The sequence below is a fragment of the Mobula birostris genome, chromosome 1, assembly GCF_030028105.1.
Source record: "Mobula birostris isolate sMobBir1 chromosome 1, sMobBir1.hap1, whole genome shotgun sequence".
NCBI lineage: Eukaryota > Metazoa > Chordata > Chondrichthyes > Myliobatiformes > Myliobatidae > Mobula > Mobula birostris.
The window spans coordinates 89,657,592-89,678,284 of NC_092370.1; the positions used below are offsets into that span (position 1 = coordinate 89,657,592).

Sequence of the window (20,693 nt, forward strand, 5' to 3'; positions counted from 1 at the left end):
AGGGAGAGTTTAGGGTGTTCATCTCTCAGCCTGCACCAAGGGGCCACTGAAACTATGCCATATCCAATAGCACAGGGTGCTCCTGAGGACACTAATTTAAAAGTCTGATTACACTCATGATTCAGATGATAAAAGTCTAAATAGTGCTCTGGTAGCCATAAGGACTTGAAAGGAATTAGCAAGCTTAGTGGTGCACTAACAATGCACTGTATCCGTCTAGAGAGAGATTCAAAACTTTGATGGCGATCCATTGCAGTATCATTCATTTACGAGGGCTTTTGAGAAAAGCACTGAAGGCAAGACAGATCAGATGGCGGCTGTCTCCATTTTCTCAAACAGTTCACTGGAGGTTACCCTAGGGAGCTTGTCAAAAGTTGCCAGCAAGCCAGCCTGGAAGAAGGATATCTAAAGGCTTAAGCTTTACTGCAGGAACGTTTTGGTAACAAGCACAAAAATGAGTTAGCAAAAGGCTCTTTCTTGGCTTCATATCAAACCAGAAGACGTGAACGCTGATCAAGACAACAACCTTGTTGTAATGAAATTGGAGAAGTTCAGCTTATGCAAGAGCTGGACAAGCCTATTAATATATCAATTGTTGCAACGCTGATAGTACCAAACTGTACCGGCCTCTGCCAGTCCTTTGGGTTCATTAGATGTGTGGAGAGGAGGGAGCTTGCTACATGGGCAAAGCTTGCTCTCCATATTGTACTACCCTGGCGTGCATATCTAGACAGCTACGATGCAACTCCATGGTTGACCCTGACCAACGGAGGCCTTATCTGTTATAGCCTTGTCTACTTAGGGATAAATAAAGATGTTTTGCCTGTGAGCTACGAGATAATCATAACCATGAGGCTAGTTTCATCACTCTTGTTGGGTTTAATCAAAAAACAAGTGAGGATTTCTACACAGTCAATGTATGCAAATATACAGGATACTACACCACCAGCAGGAAGCAAAGATGTAAACAAAACCAAGTCATAAATTTATTTCTAAGCTCAAGGAAGCAGCTTTCCCACTGCTGAGGCTACTGTGAAGAGTAAAGCTAAAACAGAGTAAAACTGGAATTAATGAAAGGGTCAGTCTGTTCTCCCAGGGTGCACCCAGCTGGAGAAAAAAGGTTTACAAGGAGAAGACTGCCTTCCTAAAAGAAAATGGCGTCTGCTTTGGTTGTTTGTGTACAGGACACGTCAGCAAGAATTGCACGAAAAGTCTTTCATTCAAGGTATGCAGTGGCAAGCATCCCAGTATACTTCATATTGACCCTGATGAAAAGGCTGCAGATTCGGAAAAAGGCCATGAAAGAATCAAACACAGCAGTGAGTAATGCCCTGGTATCAAACGTCCTTATGGGGACTGGTGATCAGAATTGTAAACTTCCTAGAATTCCAGTTCAGATGAAGTCTAAGAAGAGTAACAAGACAGTGGTTACATATGCTTTCCTAGATCAAGGAAGTACAGCTGTGTTCTGCACAGTGAAACTCATGAACAAGATCAACCTGATAGGAAAAGGAGCTCATCCTCTTCCGCATCACAGGTGAAGAAAGTTTGGGAGTAGCTACGTCATTCCAGGATTGGAAGTGGCTGGTTTAGATAATGTATACACTACATAACATCTATACACAGGAAGATATGCCCGTCCACAAAGGGAATACTCCTCCACAGAAAGATCTTCAGGTATGGTCTCAACTGAAGCATATTCAGTTGCCGGAAATTGCTTCAGAAATTGAGCTGCTGATAGGACAAATGTGCCTAAAGTATTGGAGCTGCAGCAAGTGATTTGCAGTGTTAATGGTGGACCCTATACAATCAGATCAATGCTGGGTTGGACTGTTAATGGACCATTGAAAGGAGACCATGATGATGAAAGAGACTACGCTCAGCCAGAGCTGACAGTTAACAGGATTTTATTTTTTGAACTCGGCAGCAGCAATTCAAGTCAGATTTGCCCAAATGCAGTCAAGACGAACAACCTGGTATATCAAGAGGAGATCACCATCCAGGATAAACTACTTAGCAGAAAAAGGAGATTTGTGTGAATGTTAAGATTTTACTGTCTCCTATGTTTTGGTAGTACGTATTATTATAGTATAATAATTAGGGGGCTGGGAATAAATTACATATTCATGCTTTATTCTCAGCAGTTTCCTTTGGAGCTAGAGGCCGACAGATGTCACATCTTTCGTTGACCGCTTAGTTACGCTTAACTATGCTTAAGTTTCATCTCTTCAAGATTGTACGTTTTGCTATTTGCTAATAAAGGATCCAATACAGTTCTTTGACTTTTTGGGACATCAATACTGGAGTGATTGGAGGATACTTCATAAAAGGATAACAAATCCTTGGGGGTCACCAGCTGCGGCAAGTGGTTTGCTAGAATTGGCCGCTACATTATCAGATATCTTCTAGATACTTATTGCCACCACAAATGGTCAAAATCATTCCTATTATTTGCATAATTAACAAACTGCTAGTGAAAAATGACTTGCCTTTACATATCCATGTAGGATTATTGTTACTGAAAGCTTCCCACTAAGGTTAAATAATCTCTCCTAATATAGTTCCCTTTTTTAAAAAAAAAATTTTACTTCCTCATCAGATCTTTTTTGTCATATGTATACAATATGAAATGGGGAACAATAAAGTGCGGTTGGGGGGCGGGAGAGTAATGGGGTTGCTTGGAGCACTTCCACAGACACAGTATAGGGCTGTGTAGAGAAGCTACTTCCAGAGATGTGGTAGATGCATTTGAATGTTGAAGTGTGCAGCCAGGCAAAAGAGAACCAATCTGTATTAGGAAGTAAATGGGTGCAACACAAACTATTAGGTTAGAACATTATCTGTTGCCATGAGTAGAGCAATGAAAAGTGCTAATTTAAAGTAATATAAAGCATATTATCATAAACTGAAACCAAGATTACCTTTTCAAAGTTCAATAGACTGTAGTCATATCATTGATAATATTCCAGTTAATTATAAAATAGACACTAGTAGCTAGCTTGCCAAAATCCAGATTAAAATTGTATTCAATGGGATGACATCCAGTAAGTTAACTTTGAATAAAAACTGGAGGAGGCTCTCACCTAAAAATAGATGTACGTTATTATACTGACATCTCTTTTTAAAAGATTAAAACTTGATCTTAAAAATTAACTCTTTTGAATTTCCAAAACCAGAACAAAAAACCTGTGATCAGTACGCAGTTTCTAACCAGAATCTAACTTACCACGTTGTCCTGGACTTGGATTTTGGAAAAGGGCACTAAACAAAAAAAAAAACTTACTGGTGAACATAGATATAATCAGATTAATATTTAAACCTGTTACAATTTAAGGTAAGTTGTTGCACGGACCTAGTATTCTTTCTATACACATGTACCTCTAAACCAGCAAAACTTAGACAATACAGCTTAGGTACTTCCCTTATCTTTGGGGGGAGCGGGGGGAGAGAGTGAACCACTAGGTAGTGAAGGATCTCTAAGTACACAATCTGATTAGCACTCAGTTTTCAAGGGTAAATTGGTAAATCAGTGGATCATGACAGTAAATTTAATGCAAAAATTATTATTGATCAGCACTCATTCATGGACTATAACTTGCTCTGGTAAAATAACAACTCCTACCCGAGAAGAAACTTGGATCCACTCCAATTCGCCTACTGTCATAATAGGTCATAGTAGGTGCCGTTTCATTGGCTCTTCACTCAACCCTGAAATATCTAGATAGTGAAGATGCAAACATCAGGATGCTCTTCATTGACTACAGATCAGCATTCAATACTACCATCCCCTCAAAACTAGTTCCAAGATCTTGGCCTGAATACCTTCTTGGTCACTGGATCTTCGATTTCCTCACTTACAGACCCCAGTCAGTTCAGATTCACAACATTTACTCCACAATCACCAGAAGGCACTTAGCCTTAGCCCCCTACCTTACTCACTTTATACCAGGCTAAGCATAGTTCCAACGCCATATTTAAGTTTGCTGACGACACCACTGTTGTTAGCTGAAACAAAGGTGGTGACGATTCAGCATACAGGAGGGAGATTGAAAATCTTACTGAGTGATGCCACAACAACCTCACACAATGTCAACAAAACAAAGGAGCTGATTATTGACAAGAGGAAGATAGAGAGCCATGAGCCAGTCCTCAACAGGAGATCAGAGGTGGAGTAGGTCAGTAACTTTAAATTCCTTAGAGTTGACCTGGGTCCCGTACGCAAGTGCAATTACGTCAAATTCAGTGTCTACTTTCTTAGAAGTTTGCAAAGATTTGGCATGTCATCTAAAATGTGGACAAAATTCAATAGATATGCGGTGGAGAGTATACTGACTGATTGTATCACAGCCTGGTATGGAAACACAAATGTCTTTGAACAGAAAAACCCACAAAAGGTAGTGGATCCAGCCCAATAGATCATAGGTAAAACCCTCCCCACCATTGACCACATCTACAAGGAGGGTTGTTGCAGGAAAGTAGCATCTTTCATAAACAATCCCACTATCAAGCCATGCTCTCCTCTTACAGCTGTCATCAGGGAAGAGGTACAGGAGCATTGGGACGACTCTACCAGGTTCAGAAACAGCTATCAGTCCTCACCATCAGGCTCTTGAAGCAGAGCAGGTACCTTTATTCATTCAATTTCAGTCACCCAAACAGAGAAAGCTTGGAGACAGTGCAAAAGGGAGGATAGGCAGGTGGTAGAGAAGGGACGTACTCAGACCGATGGTTTGAGATGTGTCTATTTTAATGCGAGGAGTATTAGAAACAAAGCGGATGGATTTAGAGCGTGGATCAGCACTTGGAGCTATATGATGTTGTGGCCATTAGAGACTTGGATGGTGCAGGGACAGGAATGGCTACTTCAAGTGCCAGGCTTTAGACGTTTCAGAAAGGACAGGGAGGCAGGCAAAAGAGGTGGGGGTGTGGCACTATTGATCAGAGATAGTGTCACGGATGCAGAAAAGGAGGAAGTCATGGAGGGGATCTCTACGGAGTCTCTGTGGGTGGAAGTTAGGAATAGGAAGGGATCAATAACTTTACTGGGTGTTTTTTTTCTTTAAAAAGACCACCCAATTGTAACAGGGACGTCAAGGAGCAGATAGGGAGACAGATTCTGGAAAGATGTAATAATAACAGGGCTGCTGTTGGGGGGAGATTTTAATTTCCCAAATATTGATTGGCATCGCCCTAGAGTGAGCAGTTAAGAGGGGGTGGAGTTTGTAAGATGTGTTCAGGAAGGTTTCCTGACACAATATGTAGATAAGCCTACAAGAGGAGAGGCTGTACTTGATCTGGTATTGGGAAATGAACCTGGTCAGTTGTTAGGTCTCTCAGTGGCAGAGCATTTTGGAGATGGTGATCACAATTCTATCTCTTTTACCATAGCACTGGAGAGGGATAGGAACAGACAAGTTAGGGAAACGTTTAATTGGAGTAAGGGGAAATATGAGGCTATCAGGCAGGAACTTGGAAGCATAAATTGGAAACAGATGTTCTCAGAGAAATGTACAGAAGAAATGTGGCTAATGTTCAGGGGATATTTGCGTGGGGTTCTGCGTAGGTACGTTCCAACGAAACAGGGAAAGGATGGTAGGGTACAGGAACCGCAGTGTACAAAGGCTGTTGTAAATCTAGTCAAGAAAAAAAAAGAGCTTACAAAAGGTTCAAAAAAAAAACTAGGTAAACATAGAGATCTAGAAGATTATAAGGCTAGCAGGAAGGAGCTTAAGAATGAAATTAGGAGAGCTTCAAGGGGCCATGAAACGGCCTTGATGGACAGGATTAAGGAAAACCCCAAAGCTGTGGAGAGCATTCTGACAGGCTGTATCACTGTCTGGTATGGAGGGGCTACTGCACAAGACCAAAAGAAGCTGCAGAAGGTTGTAAATCTAGTCATCTTGGGCACTAGCCTACAAGGTACCCAGGACATCTTTAGGGAGCGGTGTCTCAGACTGGCAGCATCCATTGAAGACCTCCAGCACCCAGGGCATGCCCTTTTCTCACTGTAACCATCAGGTAGGAGATACAGAAGCCTGAAGGCACACACTCAGTGATTCAGGAACAGCTTCTTCCCCTCTGCCATCCAATTCCTAAATGGACATTGAATCTTTGGATACTACCTCACTTCTTTTTAATACAGCTCAACATGAAATTTTTTTTAAAAGGGAACTGGAGATGCTAAAAATTTGAATTAAGAACAGAAACTACCAGAGATACTGAGCAGGCACAGCAACATTTATAGAAAAAGTTAACTTCTCATGTTGAAGTCCACTCATCAAAACTGTGTTAAGGAAATGGAGCTGCAACTGATGACCTGTAGTGGGAGGAGCTAAAGATGGCACCAAAGGTTTTTACAGACCTGGATGATTTCTTCCAGTTCAACCATGAAACAGCTTAATTTCTTCTCTTCACACATCTCTTTTTTCCTCTTCAAGGTGTCTGGGGTCCTATTGGGGTCCTTGATGTACATCTCAAACTATGTTCACAAGCGCTGGGTTCTTACTCTTAGAACTTGCCAAGTGGTCTGGCATTGCGATATCTCCAGGTGTGGCCTGCAAGACGTGCGCCTTCAGAGTGGGGCCCTGTGGACAACCCGATTCCTCGCTGATGTCGCTAACTGAAGCATCACGAGAGATGGAAAAACCACATGGAGGATACTCTAAAGGTTAACTTACAGGTTTAGTCAATAGTAAAGACGACAAATGCAATGCTCATGTTCATTTCAAGACTTGGTCAATGAGAGTACGACCATCAACCTCAAGACGTGATCTTGTGTTGAGACAAAAAAAAGTTGCCAAGCGACCTTGAGAATAAGATTACGGCCTTCCAAACATTTGTAATCAAGCATCGAAAGGCACATTCTTACCCGCTTTCACTGATTGGTAACATGGACGAGACACCAATATTCTTTGACTTTGCTGGCAACCGCACTGTCAATCAGAAGGGGGAGAAAACAGTCCTTGTTAGAACAACTGGACACAAGCAGCAACACTTTACTGTTGTGTTAACGTGAATGACTGATGGGACCGAACTACCACCGATTGTGATTTTTAAAGAGGAAAACACTCCCAAGGAAAGAAAAATTCCCACGGGGTGTTGTTTACGTTCAAGAATGCAGCTGGATGGATGAAGCAGTTTGCTTGAAGTGGGTTAAAGAGGTGTGGCGTCGACATCCCGAAGGTTTCAGGAAGGAAAAGTCGCTACTTGTCTGGGACATGTTCAAAGCGCACTTGTCAGGTGAGACAAAAGCAGCATTGAAAGCTGAAAATACAGACATTGCAGTCATCCCCGGTGGTTTGACGTCCGTGCTCCAGCCACTAGATGTGAGTTTAAACAAACCATTCAAAGAATTCATGCGTCAACAGTGGATGGCACTGAAGATCATTTGCTTTGGGAAGAAGGCAGCCAGTAAAACTGCAAATGACAATGTTGAAGCAGAAATTGACAATCCTTACAATGATATGGTGACTGCCGAAGAATGGGACGCGATTTTCAGAGAGTCAAATAATGAAGAGTGTGAAAGTTTCAAGTTCTAGATGTTTGACGAGAACAGTGTGCACAAGTAAATTGAGAAACAGAATGTGTTTTGTAGATCTTTTCTTTTGTGTAGATTTCATAAGCGTATTTTCTTTTGTATTTGACTCAAAAATAGCCAATAAATATGACCTGTCTTCCGTGTATTCATTTTTCCAAAGTTGGCACCCTCTGTATAAGCCAACCCCCTAATTTTAGGACCAAAATTTAGGGCCAAATTCTCGGCTTATACACAAATTTATGGTAATTTCTAAGGTAGGGACATGTTCAGTACAATTTTGTGGGCCAAAGGGCCTGCATTGTGCTGTAGGTTTTCTATATTTCTATGTTTTAAGGTGAATAGATCGGTCCTCGTCAGGGGGCTAAACTTCGCTCCAGTCCGCAGAGCTATACCTTATCAGGACTACTTTGGCAGAGTAGAACAAGTACTCTGAAAACTACCACCGGATACCATGAAGGAGGCAATGGCCTTAAAAAGAGCTGTTTTGTCAAAACTGAACACTACAAGAGAACAGCAACTGACCCTCCAGGCATTACAGCAAAACCTAGCCATCATGATTTTTACCAGCAGACAAGGGAAATGCAACAGTTCTGATCACCTCTGAGGAATACCACAGGAAAGTCCAACAGATTCTGGATGACCCCACCTACAGGAGTTCTACAGTGGGATTGTACGGATTCGATTGTCAGGATGACCACTTTACTGAAGAAATCCAGCCTCCCAGTAGACATAGGCAAGCCACTTCTGCCTCTGATGCCAGTACCATCAAGACTTTATGGATTCCCTAAGATATACAAGGAATGTTCTCCAGAGGCCTATTGTCAGTGGGATAAATTCTCCGACTCAGTACCTCACTAATCATTTAATGACCACACTGTCTCCTTTTGTTGAGGGCTGAAAGCATCAGATCACAAATTCGACTGACTTCGTTAAAACGATAACCAACATCCAGCTGAACCCAAGGGACATAATGGTCAGTTTCAACATGGTGTCCCTAGTCATGAGAGTTCCCATTAAGGACAGCTTGGTCCTCCTGTGGTCAAAGTTTGATAAGGATACTATTAACTTTTTTTGAACACACCCTTACATCGACATACTTCCTGTATAAGGGGAATTACAATAAACAAATGGACAGAGTAGACATGGGATAACCCTTATGCCCCAAATGCTTCTTCAGATATATCAATGACACCTTCGTAGTGTGGCTTCATGGACTCCAGGCACTGCAACAGTTCCACAATCATCTGAACAGTATACATCCAAATACTCAATTTACAATGCAGATAGAGAAGAATGGTTGCCTCTCATTCCTGGACATTCTAATACGACGGAAACTGGACAGTAACCTCGGACATGGCATCTATCGGAAACCCATTCACACCGACTTATACCTCAACAATAACAGCCATCATCGTGCCTCCCAATGTACAGTGATTCTTTCTACTTTGATTAACCATGCAAAAACTATTTCGGACTTGGGCACCATGTTCCTACAGAATGGCTACAAGCCGAAGGAGATCAATCGGGCCCTTAAAAGGGTTGAGATACAATACTAGGAAACCCAACAATGAGGAGGAACCCATCGCTACTGCCTGTCTTTCCTACATTTCCAGTGTTTCCGGAAGGATCACCAGGATCCTGTAAAAAAAATCATTCAACATAGACATAGAACACGGAAATTTACAGCACATTACAGGCCCTTCGGCCCACAATGTTGTGCCAACCATGTAACCTACTTTAGAAACTGCCTAGAATTACCCTAGTGCATAGCCCTCTATTTTTCTAAGCTTCATGTACCTAAGAAGCTCTTAAAAGAACCTATTGTATCCGCTTCCACCACCGCCACCTGCAAGGCATTCCATGCAACCACCACTCTGTGTAAAAGCTTAAAAACTTACCCCTGATATCTCCTCGATACCTACTTCCAACCACCTTAAAACTATGCCACCTTGGGTTACCGATTTCAGCCCTGGGAAAAAGCCCCCGGCTATCCACACAAACAAGGCCCCTCATCACATCTTATACAGTTCTATCAAGGTCACCTCTCATCCTCTGTCACTCCAAGGAGAAAAGACCAAGTACACTCAACCTATTCTCATAAGATACGCCCTCCAATCCAGGCAATATGCTTGTAAATCTCCCCTGCACTCTCTCTATAGTCTCCACATCCTTCCTGTAGTGAGGTGATCAAAACTGAACACAGAAAACCAATCCTTCCTGTAGCGAGACGATCAGAACTGAACACAGAAGACCAATTAATACCATCCACAAACCTGTAAGGAAGCTCAAGTCACAGTTTATGCAGGTCAAAGATGACCTGGCATAAACTGGCTGGCATTTACAGGATTCCCTGTAAATATAGAGCAGCGTATAATCGGCCAGACAGACGCACCTTGGAAATCCGCATCAAGGAGTACAGGAGGTATATCCGTTTGTGTTATCTGAACAAATTATCAGTAGTAGAACACTGCATTCACAACGGCCATAGGATTGACTTTGATAGCACAAATTACTGTGCTGTGCCAATGGCTTTCTGGACAGCCTGGTAAAGAAATCCATTGAAATAAAACTACAGTCGGCCCTCCTTATCCACCAGGGATTGCTTCCGGGACCCCTCGTGGATACCAATAAAACGTGGATGCTCAAGTCCCTTATTCGACCTGTCTAAATGCAGTGGACCTTAGGACCCAGCAGAACCCCGGACCTTATTTAACCTGTCTCAGTGCGGTGGGCATTAGGACCCGGCGGCGGAGCTCTGAATCCGCAGTATTTCTGGTCACGAAAATAATCACGATCGCAATTTAAAGTGGAAATAATAAAGCGATCAGAAAGAGATGAAACGCCATCGGTCATTGGAAAAGCGTTAGGCTACAGTCGGTCAATGATCGGAACAATTTTAAAGGATAAAATTAGAAACGCCCTGCCCGATTACAGCTACAATTATTACTAAGCAACACAGTGGTTTAATTATTGGGTTTTGGGGTTTTGGGTTATTGATCCTCCACATCAACCCAGCAGGGATGGACAGCACACTCGGGAGCAATCTGTCACTGGATCGAATTCGGGAACCATCAGTCACTGGATCGAACTTGGGAACTTCCGCTCCCAAGCCTGGTGCTGAAATATACGTTTCTTAAGTATTTTGTTTGCATAGAAAGGTAAAATATGTACTATATACGAAGACAAATGTTTGACTAACTGACGCTAAATAATAGCGGATGTACTTGTTCCGACTTACTTAGTAAGAGAACTTCCAGTTTTTTTCCGATCCCGATCCACGATAACCTACGCACATCCTCCCGTATACTTTGAATTATCTCTAGATTACTTAGAATACCTATACAATATAAATGCTATGTAAAATAGTTGTTATACTGCATTGTTTAGGGAATAATGACAAGGGAAAAAAGTCTGTACATGCTCGAACAGCAAGTGCTGGAAGAGCACTTCTGGGTTTTCTCAATTCGCGGTTGGTTGAATTCGCGCAGGCGGAACTCGCGGATAAGGAGGGCCGACTGTAGTGGAGAAGAATATTAACAAAGGTGAAGGTCTCACTCTAAGGACTGAAATTCGATTGTATTCAAGGTGGGAGAGCAGAAACCTGATTGGATGAGTACTAACCAATCAGAAGGGATGGACAGCGAGGTATAAAACCACCAGGCTAGGTATCCTTGAAGAAGATGGCAGAGTTTGTCATTGAAATGTCAGTTATAATCCATACCCGTACCCAACAGAAAGCCCAAGAAGAGCTTATACCAAAAGTTTTTTTCAGATATGTAAAGGAGAGGCAGGAGTAGATATCAGGCCACAGAAAATGATGCCAAAGAGGTAGTAATAAGGGAACAAAGAAATAGCAGATGAACTTAATAAATATTGTGTACTAGTCTTCACTGTGAAAGACACTAACAGTATGCCAAATATTTGAGTGTCAGGGGGCAGAAGTGAGTGTAGTTTCTTTTCCATGCACCTTCTGCTTAGTAAAAGTGAAAAGCTCTGAAGGTAGATAAGGCATCTGTACCAGGTGTACTGCACCCCACGAGTTCTGCAAGAGGTAGCTGAAGAGATTGTGGAGGCATTATTAGTCATTTTTCAAGAATCACTAGATTCTGGAATGGTTCCGGAGGACTGGAAAATTGCAAATGTTCTTCTACTCTTTAAGAATGGAGGAAGGTTGGAAAAAAAAAAGGAAATTACATGCCAGTTAGTCTGACTTCAGTGGTTGGGAAGATGTTGGAATTGACTGTAAAGGATGAGGTTGCAGGGTACTTAGAGACACATGACAAAATAGGCAAAAGTCAGCATAGTTCCCTTAAGGGGAATTCTTCCCTGAAAAATCTGTTGGAATTCTTTGAGGAAATAAAGGCAAAACTGATAAGGGAGAGTCAATGGATGTTGCATGTTCAGAAGGCCTATAACAAGGTACCAAACATAAGGCTGCTGAACTAGAGAAGAGCTCGTGGCATCATAGGAAGATTGGCTAACTGACTGAAAGTAAAGAGTGGGAATAAAGGGGGCCTTTTCTGGTTGGCTATTGAAGACTAGTGGTGTTCCACAGGGGTCTGTGCTGGGACCATTTCTTTTCACATTATATGATGATGATTTGGATGATGGGATTTGGTTGCTTTGTGACCAAGTTTGCACAGTAGTGTTAAGGAAGCAGGGAATCTGCAAGAAGAGCTTAGGCAGATTGAGAAAATGGGCAAAGAAATGGCAGATGTAATATAATGTAGGAGAAATATATAGTCATGCACTCTGGCAGAAGGAAAAGTGCAGACTTTTCTAAATGGGGACAAAATTCAAAGGTGCAAAAGGAACTTGGGTGTCCACATGGAGGATACTCTAAAGGTTAACTTGCAGGTTTAGTGGATAGTAAAGAAGACAAGTGCAATGTTCACGTTCACTTCAAGACTTGGTCAATGAGAGTACAACCATCAACCTCAATATTAAGTGCCATTACCTTTGCCAGGTACCTAAACATTAATCTCCTAGTGATCAGCACTGACAACAAACTCCATATATCAACAACATAATAAAAGGCTACAAGAACAGGTTTGTATTTGGATAGCCTGGTAAGCAAATTGGTCACATCCCTAAACCCCAGCTATTCCAATATCTACAAATAACAAAATAAGGCTTATGATTGAATATTCTTCATTTAGTGAGAGGCTTCAACCAACACTCCAGCAGCTCAACACATCTAAGACCTGGAAAAAAATTCTCAGAGGTACTCTAACAAACCTCTAATCATTTCCACCAAGAAAGAAAGGCAAAAGAATGCGGAAACACCATATTCTGTAGGTTATTTTGAAAAAAAAATGCATATCCTGTCTTGGAAGTATACAGCCATTCTTTCATCATTATAAATCTAGTAACTCCTCACCCAAAAGCACAGAGGGTGAACCTTCACCAGAAGGTTTAAGGCAATTTAAGGTAGTGGCAAAGCATGACTGTTTTGTTACAAAATCAAAAGGCAAGATTCCAAAAATTAAATATGCAAATCAACTTCTACAATTCAGCTCTACTAACAGGGTATGCAACAACACAGTAGATGCAATACAATGTAGTAAAAGGTAAGGATATCTTCTTCTATTCAAAAAACAAAAGCATAGTATTTTTAAAAAGACGACAAATTGGGAGTTGTTGACGGGCAACACACATCAAAGTTGCTGGTGAACGCAGCAGGCCAGGCAGCATCTCTAGGAAGAGGTACAGTCGATGGTTTCAGGCCGAGACCCTTCGTCAGGACACTTCGTCCAGATAGCAACTTTGATGTGTGTTGCTTGAATTTCCAGCATCTGCAGAATTCCTGTTGTTTGAGTTGTTGACGGGTCCTAGCTGCCCTCGTATCTGAAACCCAGCCTGCTGATGAAAGAAGAGGGCAATGATCGATTTTATTACGAGAAACTGTGAACCATAGTAGAAGTTAGAGATACCACACCTAATGTATACTGATATGGGAAGGACATGGCATCTTTCCTAAAAACATATATACTTGCCATAAAGGGAGCAGGCAAAGATTCACCAGATAGCTCCAAGGATGGTGCGCTTGCCATACAAATAGAAATTAAGCTTGTTTTCTCTAAAGTTTCAAGGAGTAAGAAGCATGATCAATCAAGTAAGAATATTTTCTCTAGTGGAGTCGAGAACCAGGATTCATCATTGCAAAATAAGAGTAAGCTGCTTAGCACTGGATAAGGAGAAATTTCTCCATCCAGAGGATGCCGAATCCTTGGAGGGCTGTGAAGACTCACATTGAACTCATTAATCTTAGTGAACAGTGAAATAGCCTCAGAGCGCCAGCGGACCTACTCCAGGCAATTATCTCAGCAGGAGAATTCTACGCGTGGCTTGTCTCAGGAAAGCCTATATTGTAAGCTGGATAATTCAATGAAGAATGAAGGTGAATGGTGTTAAGAATTGATCTGTTGACCTCAATGAGAGAAAAAGGAGGGAGAAAGAAAGGGAGAGACAGAGAGAGAAATCATGCCATCTCATTGATGTAGATGTGGAGTGCTTGAGGTAACTGCTACATCACTTACAATTAGTCCCATGAAAGATACATTATTTTCAGTTGACATTTGCTTCTACATTTCTAGGCAGTAAACAGTACTGTCTGCATAAACAATGGCAAAAGAGGCAAGTGTTCTAAGTTACTGAAATTAATTTCAAACTTTTCAGAGAATAATAAAAGCAAACTATAGATGATCACTTTCAATAACTTGTTGATCCACTTGGACTGGTTTGTGACTGCTGTAGTGTAGTGGCAAAAAATAGAAAAAGGATCAAATGTATCACCATCAATCAAGATCACTTTCATTCTTTCAGTTGTTGAAATTACAATATATTACACCTGTTCTGCATACAGGTGGGGCTTTAAATATTTACCCAAATTATATTTACTCTCATTCACCTCAGTGATCACAAAGAAAGGTTACAAAACACTAGTGAACCTAACACTAAAGCCATGATACCCTATTCAATCCAGATCACTTACATTTAGAACCATTTATGGCTAACTGATGAGACAGACAGATGCTTTGGACTCATGCTTAGCAGATACGAGATTAAATAAACACGCAAGACTGCGCAGATGTTGGAAATCCAGAGCAACACACAGAAAATGCTGGAGATATCAGCAGTCGGGCAACATTTACGGAGAGGAATATACAGTCGACACTTCAGGCTGAGACCCCTCATAAGGACTTAAGGAAAAGAAGCCAGAAGGTGGGGAGATGGGAAGGAGAACAAGCTGGCAAGTTTAGGCAGACCATCTTGCTGAGCATAGGTGGCAACTCTCAAGACACCTCCTCTTACTTACTCCTTGGAAAGGACCCCACTCAGGATCACCAGGACATTGTCTCTAACACCACCATCAACCTCATCAACTCTGGAGATCACCTATCCACAGCCACCACCTTCAAAGTTCTCTTACCCAGCAATACACGTTTCTACCTACTACCCAAGATGCACAAACCTCACTGTCCAAACAGGCTCATTGTTTCTGTCTGCTCCTGTCCCACTGAACTCGCATCCACATACCTTAACTCCATTTTATCCTCTTTGGTTCAGATTCTTCCGACATACATTTGCGACACTTCACATGCTCCCAATCTCCACAACTTTCAATTCTCAGGCCCTGATCACCTCATTTTCACCATGGATGTCCACTCCCTATAAACTTCTCTCCCCCATCAAGATGGCTTTAAAGCTCTCTTTCTTGAGAACGGACCCAACCAGTTCCCCTCCAGCACCACCCTCCTCCATATGGCTGAACTGGTCTTCACCCTTAACAATTTCTCTTTCGGCTCCTTCCACTTTTTCCAATTCCAAGGTGTAGTGATGAGCACCTGCTTGGACCCCAGTTATGTCTACCATTTCATTGGCTACATAGAACAGTCCATGTTCTAAGTCTTCCCTGGTAATGCTCCCCAATTATTTCTGCATTACAGTAACAACTGCTTCATGCACCCATGCTGAGCTTATCAATTTCATCAAATTTGCCTCCAACCTCCACCCTGTCCTTAAATTCACTTGGTCCATTTCTGATAAACCGTACCTTTCTCAATATCTCTATCTCCATCACCGGAGACAAACTGTCTACTGATATCTTTTATAAATCCACCAATTCCAATTGTTATCTTGACTATACACCTTCCCACCCTGTCTCCTGCAAAATGCCATTCCTTTTTCTCATTTCCTACACCTCCACTGCATCTGTTCAAAAGAATGAGGCTTTCCTTTCTAGCACATAAGAAATGTCCTTCTCTTTCAAAGAAAAGGGCTTCCTTTTCTCCACCACTGAAGATGCCCTAAACACTGCATCTCCTCCTTTTCCCAAACATCCAGGCTCACCCAATCTTCCACTGTCTGAACAGGAATAGAGTTTCTCTTGTCCTCGCCTACCACCTCATGAACCTCTGCTTCCAGTACATTATTCTCTGGAACTTCCACCACCTTTAACGTAACCATACCACCAAACAAACCTTTCTCTCTCCACCCTCTCCCAACATTCTCTGCTTTCCACAGGGTTGCTCCCTCAGTGATTCTCTATGTCCATTCATCCCTCCCCACCAATATCCCTCCTGAAACTTACCTTTACAAGAAGTGCTACGTCTATCTATTCACCTCCTCCCTCACCTCCATTCAAGGCTCCAAACAGTCCTTCCAGGTAAGGCAACACTTCACCTGCAAATCTGTTGGGGTTGTCTACTGTATCCAGTGCTCCTGATGAGGCCTCCTCTACATTGGTGAAACCCAACGTAGACTGGGGGACCACCTTTGTCATGTACCTCAGCTCAACCTGCAAAAAGCATTATTTCCCAGTGGCCAACCATTTCAATTCTTAATCCCATTCATGTTCAGACACGTCAGTCCATATCCATCTCTTCTGCCACGATGAGGCCACTCTCAAGATTTGAGGAGAAACACCTTATATTCTGTCTAGAATTCTCCAACTTCTGGTAATTTCCCCCCTCCCCCTTCCCTCTGCTTCATTTCCCCAAGCTAGCCTTCTACCTCTTCTCTTCACCTGCCCATCACCTCCTTCTGGTACCTCTTTCGCCCATGATCCACTCTCCCCTCCCATCAGATTCCTTCTTCTCCAGCCCTTTGTCTTCTCCATTTATCACCTTCCAGATTCCTACTTCATCTCTCGTCCCCATCCACCTGGCTTCACCATCACCTTCTAGCTTGTCCTCCTACCCCCCCCCATCCCCAACCTTTTTACACTGGGATCCTTCCCCTTTCTTTCCAGTCCTAAGAAAGGGTCTTTGCCCAAAACATCGACTATTTATTCATTCCTATAGATGCTGCTTAACCTGCTGAGTTCCTCCAACATTGTGTGTGTGCTGCCGGTGATAAGTGAAGACATTTTAGGGGAGAGTTGGTGAATGGTGAGGGAGTGGGGCAAGTAAAAAGCTGGGAGGGGATAGGTGGATGACGTAAAGGGCAGAAGCAGGAATCTAATAAGAGAGCAACACACATCAAAGTTGCTGGTGAACGCAGCAGGCCAAGCAGCATCTGTAGGAAGAGGTGCAGTCGACGTTTCAGGCCGAGACCCTTCGTCAGGACTAACTGAAGGAAGAGTGAGTAAGGGATTTGAAAGTTGGAGGGGGAGGGGGAGATCCAAAATGATAGGAGAAGACAGGAGGGGGAGGGATAGAGCCAAGAGCTGGACAGGTGATAGGCAAAAGGGGATACGAGAGGATCATGGGACAGGAGGTCCGGGAAGAAAGACGGTGGGGGGGGGGGAACCCAGAGGATGGGCAAGAGGTTTATTCAGAGGGACAGAGGGAGAAAAAGGAGAGTGAGAGAAAGAATGTGTGCATAAAAATGAGTAACAGATGGGGTACGAGGGGGAGGTGGGGCCTAGCGGAAGTTAGAGAAGTCGATGTTCATGCCATCAGGTTGGATAGACATGAATGTAAAGTCAAAATTACAATTATGTATTACAATTTATGTTAAACAGTGGAGCAAGTTTGAAGGGTTAAGTGGCTGACTCCTAAACCATATGCTCATAATTTCAGAATTTAAAATTTACCCTGAATTTTTTCTGTTCAGGAACTTTTGGATAAAATTTACCAATTCCTAATTCAATAGAAATTCTTGAGTTTTCTACCAGCTATTTTGAAACTTTAAGCTCATTTAAAAGCCTACATTTCCACCATGCAAAAGTAAACTGTAACTGCTAATATTACAAATAGCAGTTGCAATTTTCAAATTTATACATTTCAATACTGAAATGGAAGCTTATTTCTGTAAACATAAATGCTAAGCTGTGAAGGAAGCTGTAATAATAAATGTTGATGCCTCAAAACTTAACACCCACCCCCTAGTGTTTATATTATAGCGATTTTGCTTTGCTAATTACTCAGTTTTTTTTATTTACTTGCAAGATATTAATTTTATTAAACATATTTCTCTCCTTTGCAAAAGGTAGTGATGAGCCATTATTATTGAACCATTGCAACTCAAGTGAAGGCAAGTTCCAGGAATTTGACCTATAGCAGTGAACCAAAGGCAAGATATCAGTTCAGAATGGTTCGAGTTGGGGAATCTGCAGATGGCATTATTTCTAAGTACCTAATGGTTGTCCACCCAAGTAATAAAGGTTGTGCTTTTGAAAAATGCTGTTGAAGCTACCTTGCAATGGTCGCATCACATCTCGTAGCAGGAGCAATCTGCAGACAGCCACAATACACTTAGTCCCTGAGCCAGCAGGGTTGGTCGGTACCATCTGAGGGGAATGATGCTCATAGTGATTTTTGTCAAGGCATACATCTCTAGAGTTAGAAAATATGTGATAGCATTGCACCAGTGGTAGCTTTATGTGTGCTATAATGCATTTTATAACACTACCCTAAAATAAGCATTTCTGAAAAGTGGCCAATATAAAGTACAACATATATATTCAACCTAGTGGTACTTTGTCATCAGTGATCCCTTGACATTGAGATCTGTCACAATGATAGCTGAGTTCAAGCACTTTTCATCAAATGTTGTTTTAAAATTCTACATTGAAAACTGTCACTGGTGGCACTCGCAGTACAGTGCCCAATTTCAGTAGAGTGAATCATTTCATTTTTAGAAAAATATTTGTCTGTTGTTTATTTTGGAAAAGTCAATAAAAACCCTAGGACACACAATCACATGGGTTTGTGGAGAAGTTATTCAGGAATTCAAATAAGTAATCACTTTCTGTATATGTTCCATATTAACATCAGTAAGCAGAATATGTTACCCCACCCCCAAAAGGTAAAAAACCTCATTTGGAGAGATCTCTGGAGTTTTATCAATGTCATGATATTTTCCAAATTGTTGTATCAAATCAAAACAATCTTAAAACTTTTGTCATAGCATATAAATTGCAGTACAATAATTCAAATGTGGGTTCCACACGGCCATAAGCTAGGCCCCGTTTGGTTGTAAAATGAACATATTTAATCAAAGACTACTTTCCATACTTTGTTTTCCATATTTTCATAACCTATTAATAATAATAATTTTCCAAGTCTTCCACATCTTCATCTGAACTTTCCACACTCTCTGAGGTGGATGCCTGGTTCTCACAGTGTGCCAGTCCACACATCAGTACATTTGCAACACACATACATCTTGGGAGTGAACATATTTTTTGGACAGTTACAGGCCAGTAGATCCAGGACGGCATCTGGTGCTGGCTGGCCTTCCATCCAGTGCACCACCAACTGTTCAGCTTCCTCTTCTCTCTCTCCATCTTCCATCCTCTGCCAACAGGGCTTGGCACTTGTGGGTCCTTCTCCAAACATCTTCTCCATATACCAGCCTGATAGTTGGCTCACTGTGCATGTTTTGTTAAGCAGTCCTTGCATGGTGGGAAGTGATGACTTTTGATTTCACCTTCTTTGGCACAGAAAAGGTGACACCTGAGCTCATTGACCTTGGTGGTCGATATTTTGGGGGCATACAGGAGACATATAAATGACTCCAGTTTGTCCATCAGTTCTGGGGAGAGGTCCCATTCCTGACCCAACTCTAAGAATGTGTCCTGAGTTTCCCTGTTGCTGATCAGAAGTTTTAGGGCACTTGTCTTCCCTTTGCCTGCAAAAGCGCTTACAGAGTCACATCCTGTATATGCCTGCAACCCAATGAGAGCCCTACAAACCTCTATGCCAACAGTAGCAGCAAACTCCTTGATGTCTACAAGCCTTGTACGGGTTCTAGTGCCACACTTCTGGAACAATGGGGCCTCAACCTTGTCACAAAATGCTAAAGACATGAAAAAGACATCTGTGTCTTCTGAGCAGATCATTACAGACTGGTTTCCCTCTCTTGTGGCATGGGTAGCATGGAGAAGTAGGCAGCCATCTGCTTCTTCTTGTTGACACTGAAGAGCTGACACCTCCTGTCTTGAGATGTGATTCTGTAACATTTGTCATTCACAGTTGCATACAGAATCCTCTCCTGTAGTTTTGCTCTGTACTCCACCTTCCTCCATTCTTGGACTATGAAGCTAATGAGACTACTTTTGTTACTGACTTTGGTCAGGAAGCTCCTCCACTGCCTCAACATCTGTGTGCCTCTGATACCTTGCAACTCATGACCCGTCTCTTCACCCTGTAGAGATCTTTAACTATTCTTGATAGAGCTCTCCTTGTATGTGTCAAACACATCCGTTCTGCTACTGACTGCCTTCCCTCAGAGCCATACCCAGAATTGTTGCGACGACATCTCTGAAAGTAACTTGATCACCTTTCACTCTTTGGACCAAGTTCATTCCATCAACCACTGTAGCAGAGTTTCCTGGGAGTTGCTCTTCTACTGCTACATTTTTCCGCAAGGTTGTGGCTAAAGTAGCTTTATTTGTCTTCCTCAGCTATCCTTCTGATGTGGACAGGGCCCAGGGCAATAGTCCAAGGGGATGAGAAAGGATACCCTCTGTATGTAGACTGCACCCTTGTGCCTTCACTATGATACATCCAAACAAAGATCTGTCTGCTTTCACTTGATTTCACTTCTCTCCTCTTACACGTATCACTGAATGTTTTCAGCTTACACACATCAAAGTTGCTGGTGAACGCAGCAGGCCAGGCAGCATCTCTAGGAAGAGGTACAGTCGACGTTTCAGGCCGAGACCCTTCCTCAGGACTAACTGAAGGAAGAGTTAGTAACAGATTTG

At 42.2% G+C, this 20,693-nt stretch overlaps 1 protein-coding gene across 1 annotated transcript in view; it reads right to left on the minus strand.

Moving 5' to 3' along the window:
* Positions 1 to 20,693, minus strand: part of LOC140198055 (vesicle-associated membrane protein-associated protein A-like) — an 87,250-nt gene that overhangs the window by 41,658 nt on the left and 24,899 nt on the right. The gene's annotated exons all lie outside the window — the stretch shown is intronic.